Here is a 10,198-nt window from a genome sequence, read left to right on the forward strand (position 1 = left end):
GTTCCAATCAGGATGGTGGAAAATTAAAATCCAGGGATTTGCAATGTTAGTAGGGGGTAGCAAGAAATGAAACTCCCATCTCTCTGTATCATTCAAGAACTATGAGAACCTTAAGCAATCCAGAACATTCAGAGTACCTTTGTGTCATCGCTCAACATTGATCATCATCGATATGTTCATTGTCCAGCACATTTGTGCCCTTGAAGGTGAGCAGCCCTGCTACTTCCACGTCAGCCTTGGGTTCTAGGTGTTTTCCTGAAGTTGGATCCCTCCATATATCTCAAAGGCACACATCTCAAACCTCTCCTTAGTTATACCAGGAAACCCATGCCTTCTAAATTACCACTCATCTCCCCGGGCCACTGGAAAGGGAGAGACCACTGATTGTGGGAACAGTTGTCTAAACTGAACCTAGAAAAATGGAAATCTTGTATTAAATATGGAGTTACACAACTTCCCCTATTTCACAAATTTATTGCGCACTTTCCCAGATGTTTGGGGGCTTGTAAAGATAAAAGACAGTGTGTGACCTTAACAATCTAGCAGATTTCAAATTCTTTCATGAAGTTCATCTAATTTAATCATTCTCTGTGGTGAAAGCAGAAGCAATGTTACACATTCCTGTTTGACAGTGGAACGAACTGAAGCTCAGAAAGGCAACCTGATTCACAGAGCCTCATATCCAGTTACAGGAAATGCTGGAAATACATCCAAAGAGTCAATTTCAGTAATCTTTACATTACTCTGATTCTCAGTCCCAGAGGTTCCTTCAGAAAGGAACTCAGAATGGACTTGGTCTATCAGCTAGCAGGAGGAAACAATTTGAGTTTTGGAGCTTCTTCCCTAAAATGGTATAATAAAGGGATTGCCCAGCTTCACACCTCGTAAGTGTGGCACTGCCTCGATCATTGACTGAGAGACTACAATCAGTGAGTCTCCATCATCCTGGTGAGTACATGCTTTGGGGTGGACAGATCTCGATTCGAATACCAACTCCCAGTTACTCAAATTAATCTCCACGTGCCTCCAGTTTTCGAGAAGTTCTGGTGACCTCCCTTGTAGGACTGGTGGAAGGAGTTGAGTGAGATAGCTCATAGAAAGAGTATAGTCCCATGCTTGACACCGTGACCCAGAGGAGGTGCTCTAAAATCCCCACCCCGTCCGAACCACCCAAACACACACGCAATTTACGCAGTTTGTGCATTCAACCAACAAATGCTTATCAAGCACCTACTATATGGGAGTCTCACTGGGAAGTAAGAATACAAATATAAATCACCTTTAATCTCTGCCTCAAGGAATTTGGCCATCTGTTGCGTTTGTTAGGGAAAGAGACTTTGCGCCACCTAAAGTCCTCCTTTTGGAGGGAGAAAAGGTAGGCTGGGATCTTGGGAATGGGGAGTAATCCTTCCCCACTTCCACTTCAGGACATATAGAGGAAATGGGACCAAATTCTCTTCTGGATTTCACTCTCTCGGGCTGAATGGTAGGTTTGGGGCGGGGAATGTGATGTTGCCTTACCCTTGGGAGAGCTGCATCCAGCGGGAACTCTTATTTCCTATGTCTTTTGTTCCCTGACGTTTTCAATATCCATCACAAGAGCCTTTGCCAGTCATCTGCTTTGCCTTTATCCCGAAATTAATTTCCTGGGATGGTGCAAGATGCCATGAACATCTGGCCCGAATGCTCAGGACTGTCCTTCCCAATTGGTTGTTCCGCCAGCAATGCAGCTGAGTGGCAGCACTATCTTTGCCCTGAGATACAGTGAAGCTCTTGGCTCAGAGTGTCCTGTGTCTGTCCAGGTCCCCTCCTCCTTCTCTAAATACGGGAAGCACCCTTCATGCTTCACTTGCCATTTTGACTTCAAAATAAACTAACCATACTTATGGTAGAAGAATGATGCCAAGATTCACTGGGGAATGTCTCTTTCTTTCCTCCAGAGAGTTCAGGTAGGGACTTCCCAATGGACCTCAGAAGGATTCTTTCCAATTCACTGTGTGCCCCCAAAGGTAGCAGCAACAAGGCATTGAGTAAATGCGGGTTAATGTGTGTGTGTGTGTGTGTGTGTGTGTGTGTGTGTGTGTGCGCGCGTGAGTGTGTGTGTGTGTGTGTGTGTGTGTGTATGTGTGTGTGTGTTTAAGAGACAGACAGACAAGGACAGAGACAAAGATAATGAGACAGAGAATGAACAGCTATCACGATTGTCCTGTTTTGGAGCAGAAGCATTTTTGCTTAAGAAATTTCAAAAAGTACTGCAAAATAAATGTGAACATGTACACTCCGAGCAACCAAAAGCATTTTCTCAGACTACATGTCTCCTGAGGAGAATGTGGAGTTTTTGCTTCTGGCCAGATTGGAAACTGTCCCCATGCCCATCTCCTCCTGCCAAAGCTTTGATCCTAAAGAAACACTTCAGTACTTCAAACTCAAACCCACAATACCAGACCTTGTGGTAGATGTATTTCACATTCGTGATCTTCCTAATTCACACCAACTCTCTCAAACCACACTCAGTACGAGGTACATACCACACGTCCATTCCCATTTTCCTGACCGCCAGTCCCATTCCCCACCAGGCACTTCACAAACTTTTTTTTTGTTTTTTAAATCAGACTTCCTTCCCATTCACCACACCTCAAGAGTTCCTAAAATTTCAAATCTCCTCCAAACCATTTAAACTGGAAGTGAGATGGAATTTTCTAGCTTCAGAGTTCCAAGATGAAGCTCATACCTTCAACTACGCTGCAAATGACAACTCCAATACTTTGGGTGTAAGGGTTATCTTCTCTAAAGCTCAAAGCATTTTTATTTTATTTTATTTTTTTAACATCTTTATTGGAGTATAATTGCTTTACAATGGTGTGTTAGTTTCTGCTGTATAACAAAGTGAATCAGTTATACATATACATATATCCCCATATCTCCTCCCTCTTGCATCTCCCTCCCTCCCACCTTCCCTATCCCACCCCTCCAGGCAGTCACAAAGCACGGAGCTGATCTCCCTGTGCTATGCGGCTGCTTCCCACTAGCTATCTATTTTACATTTGGTAGTATATGTAAGTCCATGACACTCTCTCACTTTGTCCCAGCTTACCCTTCCCCCTCCCTGTGTCTTCAAGTCCATTCTCTACATCTGCGTCTTTATTCCTGAACTGCCCCTAGGTTCTTCAGAACCATTTCAAAGCATTTTTAAAAATCATCATATTTTGTTGTAGCATTCTACCAGGTAAAAAGAGGAAGGTATTTTTTTCTCATTTGACAACAGCAAAACTATTAAGTGGCATAGCTAATTCCCTCACAATGATCCAGGAGGAGGCAGGGCAGGGACAGAAACAGCTGATTCTCAAAAATAATGATCTATGTGTTCCAGGCCCAAAGCTTCCTTGGCCTTTACGGTATCTTCGTTGCTACTGCTCTTTGTGACCATGGATTTTTCTTTGTTCTTATTCTCAGATGGATGTTAAAATTATTTTAAAATACTCTTTCCTTCCAGTCGTTATCTGTTTTCCTCCCTCCCAACACATGTATGTTGCCCCCACCATACTGCTAAGGCTGTGCCTGAAATTCTGAACATGGGGGTTGGAGGTGAGGAGAATTCCTGCTTTCTCCTCCTCTGCCTTCTAACTCTTTATTCTCCCAGGAATAAAGAAAGCTGATATTTATTAATTGTCTGGTGCACGATATATTTAATGTGATTTTAGTATTTATAACACCTTTACTTTGGTATAATCTCCCCTCAGAAGGATTAAGTGCCTTCTCTACATTCTCAGTTTGTAAGATGCAGGACTGAGCTGTGAACCCCTGAGGTCTTGCCAATTCCAAAATCTACATGTTATTTCTGCGTTGTTCCCTCCAAGTTTGTTCCTGTTGTTCATTTTAAACATATTTAGGTCACACTAACCTCCTTTACATAGACGCTCAAAAAGTGCGATCAGTGAGTATCTTTATCATTGTGTTATGGACACTAGGATTGAAAGTTTTGTTTTCGTTTCTTTTCTGGTTTTCCTAAACATTTTATTTTCTTTTTTGGTTTTCCTAAGCATTAAGTTGGCTGACTTAACATTCTTATTCCAGAGGCTGGGAATAAGATGAAAGCCAAGAGTCTGATTTATTTCTTCAGGGATTCATTTAAATCATACAAAGCTATTCATTGACTTGGCTTTTCCCTTCCAAAGATCTTAATTTAGAGTGGTTTGATTTCATTACTGGTGATTAGGAGAGCTTATTGCATAGAAACAAACTATATGATCCCTTGGAGAAATGCGAAAGTCATCACCGGCTGAGATGACCCATGAATAAAATGGGTGAAAAGCATTCTAAAGAGGAAGAATATGTAAGAGAGATTATTTTTAGAGGAAAAAAATTATTGTTGGAGGTAATAACATGTCTTAGGCTAGATATGTTATTTGGTCTCCTCAGATAGCTTCTGCAGGATGGAAACTTAAAAATAGATTTTGGTTTTTTTCTCTCAACCTGACACACATAATCATTACAGAAAAAAATATGCATAGGATAGAAAATTAAAAAAATGAACACACATAATTCCACCCACATATATGTAACGATAATAGATGCCTTGATATGTGAACTTCCAGCCCTTCTCTCTGCATATATAATTTAACAGAAATAAGATCATAACATAATACATCTTTGAAACTTGCTTTTTTTCATTTGATATTATGAGTACCTATTGATGTCCATAAGGAAACATATATAACACAATAATTAAAGACCTTGTAGGATGATATCGTGTGTTGTGTCATAACTTACTGAACCTGTCCTTTAGAATTAGACAATGAGACTGTTTCCAACTTTTCATTTTAAATAGTGATACAAAGGCTGCCATACAAAAGAGTTTACATAAGGGAAAAAATGAAGGATAGCAACATACGTTTGGAAGTAGAATTTTTGTTAGATTAAGTGTATAAAAAATTTTAAGGCTTTTGATGGATGGTCCCAAATTATTTTTCCAAAAGTTATACTAACATACATAGTAGTGTTTAACTGTGTCCACCTCCCTAAACCCACAGATTGATGGAAATAAATGTTATTTCATCATTTTAATATACATTTCTTTGGTTAGCAATAATGTTGAATAATCTTGCTATGCACATTGGCTAGATGCATTTCTTATTTTGTAAGTTACTTATCATTTTCTTTTGCCCATTATTTTCTACCCTAGTGTTGGTTGTTTGCTTATTTAATTGTACAAATTTATTATTTTAAATATTGTAATACCTTATGATATATGTTGCAAATATTTTTTTCAGCTCGTTTTTTGCCTTTTAATTTTTCTTCTGGTATTTCATACAACAAACTGAAATTTTGCATTTCTTGGTCGTCAAATTTATCAGCATTTCTTTGCTTTTTCCCTTTGTTTTCAGGCTTAGACCATCCTGAGGACTTTAAATCAACTGAAAAATTCTGACTTATGATACACAAACTCTCTAGAAACTCAGAATCTCCATTCATCTTTATTTATGATACTGGTTCTAAGACTAGGCTTCCACGAAACACCATTCTTCCACAATTTTAGCCAAGGTATTGTGCCATTAAATATGAATAATAGCAGTCTTTCCAATTTTTCAGAAAAATACACTTAATGGAATATCTTTCAATTCCAAGGTTTCCCACCACATTTTTTCCTCAAATGTTCAGTGCTGCTCCTTGTTGCTTTTATTACTATCTAATAAAACTTGGTGTCATATTATATATTCTGTTATTTTAAATTTAATATGTCAATATTAAATGGTGTTGTGCAAAGATCACTATTATTTCCAGATGTTGTACAAACTGACAAGTTCAAGGATCTCTAGTGTATGGTAGATGTTTGCTACAGTTAAAAACTAAAAGGGAGATAATGTTCACAACACATAAAAATTAGAAAACTGAAGACTAAGAATTCTGTTGTAACTGCTAATCACTTCTTACTTTCTTTAAAATCCCATGCCTTGATTGTAAATATCACTGACAAATGCATTCAATGAATCTGATTGCCACACTCTTGTGAAATTATAATTTTCCAATGGGCTCAGATAACTTTCCTAAAGGAAAGATACTTCTTTTACCCACAAAAATTATTATTCTTGAAATTAGAAGTATAAATGGGACAAGGAAATTTATTTCTTGTTTTTTAATGCTTCCAGAGGCAGTCTTTATTGCTGTACTGGGTCTGTGAAGAACATATACAAAGGTACCTCTCAACTAGCATTCACAAATAGAAGCTTTGAAGATATGCACCTATAAAATGCATGCATTTCCTGAACTGGTAGCTGCTTTATTCAACAGACCATTAAAAACCCATTCAGAGGGCCTCTCACCGGCTCACGTGCACTATGAGTACTTAAAAGCTGGTGAAACCAGCAGAGTAAGAAACAAAACAAAACAAAATGTTGGACCAACATCTACCAAAATTTACAGAGAAAAAAAAAGCTCTCTCCCCAAAGCTAAATTTCCTCCAACCCTAACACTCTTCTAAAGAACAGGTAATGTGACAAAATTGCCCCACTTCCAATTTCCCAGCCAAAATCTAACACCCCTCCTGCCCTCCAAGTATCAATCATCAGCCCAGGCAAGGCAAATGAACTTTTAATCAATAACAGCTACTGTTTCTTGTACCGGGACTGTTTATGATTTAAAAGGGGAAAAAATTTAAATCAATCCTGATGTGAATGTTTTCCCTATTGAAGAGAAAAAGCAACACCCTGTGTCAAAGAGGGGGGTGTAGTTTCACATGTTTTAAAAATATATTAAAACAAATTAAATTTGAGATTGTTTTTTACCCTCATTTGTTATAGACAGAAAAGTAACGGCATAGGATGTTTTGGATTGATGAGTCAAGTTAGACTAATGAAAGCTCAGTCTATGTCTTCGCACCATTGTCTTTCCTGTTTACATTCATACTCTGGTAGAGATTAATAGAGCTAGGAGGGAATTTAGGGAACAACATCTGTCTAAAGATGGCTGCCTTGGGAACCCTGTCACTGGGGCTGTTTAGGCATCGGCAAGAGGATGAACAGCTGGGAAGCTGTAGAGAGAATTCAAACAACAGAAGGGTGTTTAGATTATACTGGTGAGAAACTGATCATATGTGGAAGCCTATATGTAGAATCTACAAAAATAGGTCTGCTCTGGCTGAAGATTCTTGCCCCTTTCCCTGTACATATCCAAAAGGCAACCCTTGCCTGGAATCTCCAGGGTTTCACTGAAAAGGTTTGCAAACCCCAGTACCAGACATCTTTAAGGGGTGTTCCAATTCTCCCCTCAATGTTCCTTCCATTCCTCTAGGCTACATCATGTAGGTCTGACTGAACATCATAAATCCTAATAATACTGGTGGTCAGGTCTTCCTGCATCTTGAATCTCCCTTTAGCCAGTGAGAAATCAAACTGGTCTCTGCTGCATTATTTTGGCATGTTTGCACAAACCAGAAATAACTTCCCTAAAGATTACTGAAATGAAATCATCTTTCACCTAATTGGGAAAGGCTATACAGGCTTTTGCCCAGTTTTAAAGAGTAATGTGATGGGGGGCGGGGAGCGGAAATGACGATGGGAGTGATTTCTTGACTGTTTTCTTTTACAGTTTGCTGAAATGGAACAAATCAATCCTGTCTTGCTTATTTATAAAACCTTAACACCAATGGGGTGGGGAGAATTAATGAGACCAGGCACAAGGAATGTGGAAATTTTCATTTCTAAACTGCTGGCACACAGACATGCATTAGTGTCTTGTGCTTTTCAAGGGCACTGAAGAAATGAGTTTTCTGCCTCTTACAACTTTTGGTGGAGAACACTCATTTGCACATAATTACTCACCACAATAGCTGGCAGCCAGGGGAAGGATCCAGCAAAGAAGCCCACATTTTTTCAGAACCAGGATACATATACCCGTAGAAGAACGCAGTGATAACTGTAGGGCCTCAGAAAAGAATAACCATGTGACTAGTAACACAAAAGTGGTAGCAGACTTACAAGGTGCATTTAATCTTCATGCTGCCTCTACAAAGTCAATATTTCCATTGAGGATCAAATGACCAATTCTGAGTCTCCAAAGGGTCAAATGACCTGTTCCAAGAGGCATAACTCACAATCGAAAGGGCCAGGATTTGAATTCAGGTCTATGTCTAAATCCCAAGTTCTTTCCATTTTTCTAAAAAATATTTTTCTGGGAAGTGAAGGAAGAAGTTTGATCTACATTAAATCCCATAGCAACTCAGTGTATAAAGAAAAGTTTTGATGTGTGTTTGGCCACAGTAGCAGTTGTACCTGCTGTGTTCTTCTGCTCTGGAACCCACTTCCATACAGCTGATGTGCTCAAGACTCTTTGAAGACCGACCACTGTCGTCTCTGCCAGTGTTCACTATAAGGACACTGATCCCAGTGCTGAGGGTACCATCTCCCAGTGCCTCCAAAGCAGCCAGGTCTCAAAATGGAATTGCAGCTCTTGGATCATCTCTGTGAAAAAGCCATGCTCCATTCCCCACCAAAAGAGGAGAATGGTCCTTTAAAGGAATATATACTGCATTTCACTCCTGTGCTCTAAAGCTACGCTGCTTGAACTGCCCCATGTCACTGAATGTCTCAGGAAATTTTCCATTTCAGTTTTATTAGTGCTTCTTCTTCCCATAGAGCTCAGACTTACGTCTCTGTGTCTGGGACAAGGGATGCCCTGGACTCCACACTTTTTTCCGTGTCCCACTTTTGTCCTCTGGGACAAAAGTCCTCAGTTACCCAAACAGCTTTAACTCCTGCCTATGATCTTTACTACTTGGCTGGAATTTATGTACTGTTCAGGTGGTAATAGCTAAGTGATCTTAATTAGGTTGATCTCTTGGTTTAAAGAAGAAAGCCATCTAGCTCATTAGCTTCATGGCCCACAGAATCAAATAATTAAGCAACAGAGAAAAATATAATATTAGAGTAACCTGATCTAAATATAGGAGCAAGACCTCATATCTCTTTTCCTTAATTTGTTTGGAGCTTTGGAAGATACACTTAAGAAGTATGTGCTCAGACTTCTGTCATTAATGATGAGCTGTTTGGAAATTTAATGATGGCATGTCAGACTCCAAGTAGGGAAGCAGAATTTTCCATTACCAAGGTCATTATTTATTAGTGCCTTAAATACTGTGGGTATCTAGTATATGGGACAAAGTGAGTCCAGGGGAAGAGCACTTGAAAGAAAAGAGAAATGACTACTTTTACTATCACCATTAGACCTGACAAGCAAGGACTTCTGCCCTTAACCCCATGTCTTAAGGAGCCCAGGCCTTTGGATTGTTTTCCTCAACATTTTCTAGTCCCTTTCCAGTGCCTAGGAGCAGGTGAAGCCCACAGTGCCATCCAGACAAGGCTTTCATTGCCAAGACAGAGATCCACATGGACCTCAGTCAACCCTCTATCCCATCTGTGAGGGTCAATCAGATGTCTCTAGAAGCTCTAAGACTGCTACCTATGGGGTCATCTCAGGACCCCAAGAGGCTGACCTGGCAAGTTATCACTCCCACTGACTGGTGTGGAATTTCTTTGGCAGGACCACATGAGATTGGGCTTCAGATGGGGTTGACACTGATTTGGGGTGACTCAAATTGTTGATGTGAGTAGGGGTCCCGCAAAACGAAGTTTTCCAGAGCTTCACATTTCTTAGCATGATCTTGCCTGCCTTCAGGGAGTGAGCCATTCAGAACAATAGATTTCTCCTAGGGAGGCTCTTAACCTGATATCTTGTAGTCCAACATAACATTATTTTAAGCTCTCTGAGAAAGGGAATCAAGATACTTACCCTCATTGCTTCCCAGAGGCTGGCACAGTGCTAAGCACATCATAGATATAAAAAAAATACTTGATTGTTATTGAGATCTCTTCCATCTGTCCATCCATCCATTCATTAATCCATCCATCCATTCATTAATCCATCCATTCATCCATTCATCTCCTCAGTAATTGTTTCTTCTAATATATAATTTCTTACAGTACAGGTGGATTCCCAGAGTTTCAAAAGCACAATGAATTGGAGATCAATAACATTACTAAAATCCCACTCTGAGAAAGACACATGGATGAATAAGGGCTAAAAATAAGGAAAACTGCACTGAAGGAGGAATACAGAGTAAACTTTTCTAAGATTAAAACTTGCATGTAGGAGGAAAATCTTATCCAAGTTTCAAGTAAAACAATATTGTCATTTGCCCAGAATT

At 39.5% G+C, this 10,198-nt stretch overlaps 1 long non-coding RNA gene across 1 annotated transcript; it reads left to right on the forward strand.

Annotated features, from left to right (window-relative positions):
* Nucleotides 1-591: 591 nt before the first annotated feature.
* On the forward strand, nucleotides 592-6,805 carry LOC141279358 (uncharacterized). The gene is made up of 3 exons (XR_012333443.1): nucleotides 592-948; nucleotides 5,385-5,541; nucleotides 6,147-6,805. It is a non-coding gene; the product is annotated as an uncharacterized lncRNA (long non-coding RNA).
* The last annotated feature ends 3,393 nt before the right edge of the window (nucleotides 6,806-10,198 follow it).

The sequence above is a fragment of the Tursiops truncatus genome, chromosome 1 (genome assembly GCF_011762595.2).
Source record: "Tursiops truncatus isolate mTurTru1 chromosome 1, mTurTru1.mat.Y, whole genome shotgun sequence".
Lineage (NCBI taxonomy): Eukaryota > Metazoa > Chordata > Mammalia > Artiodactyla > Delphinidae > Tursiops > Tursiops truncatus.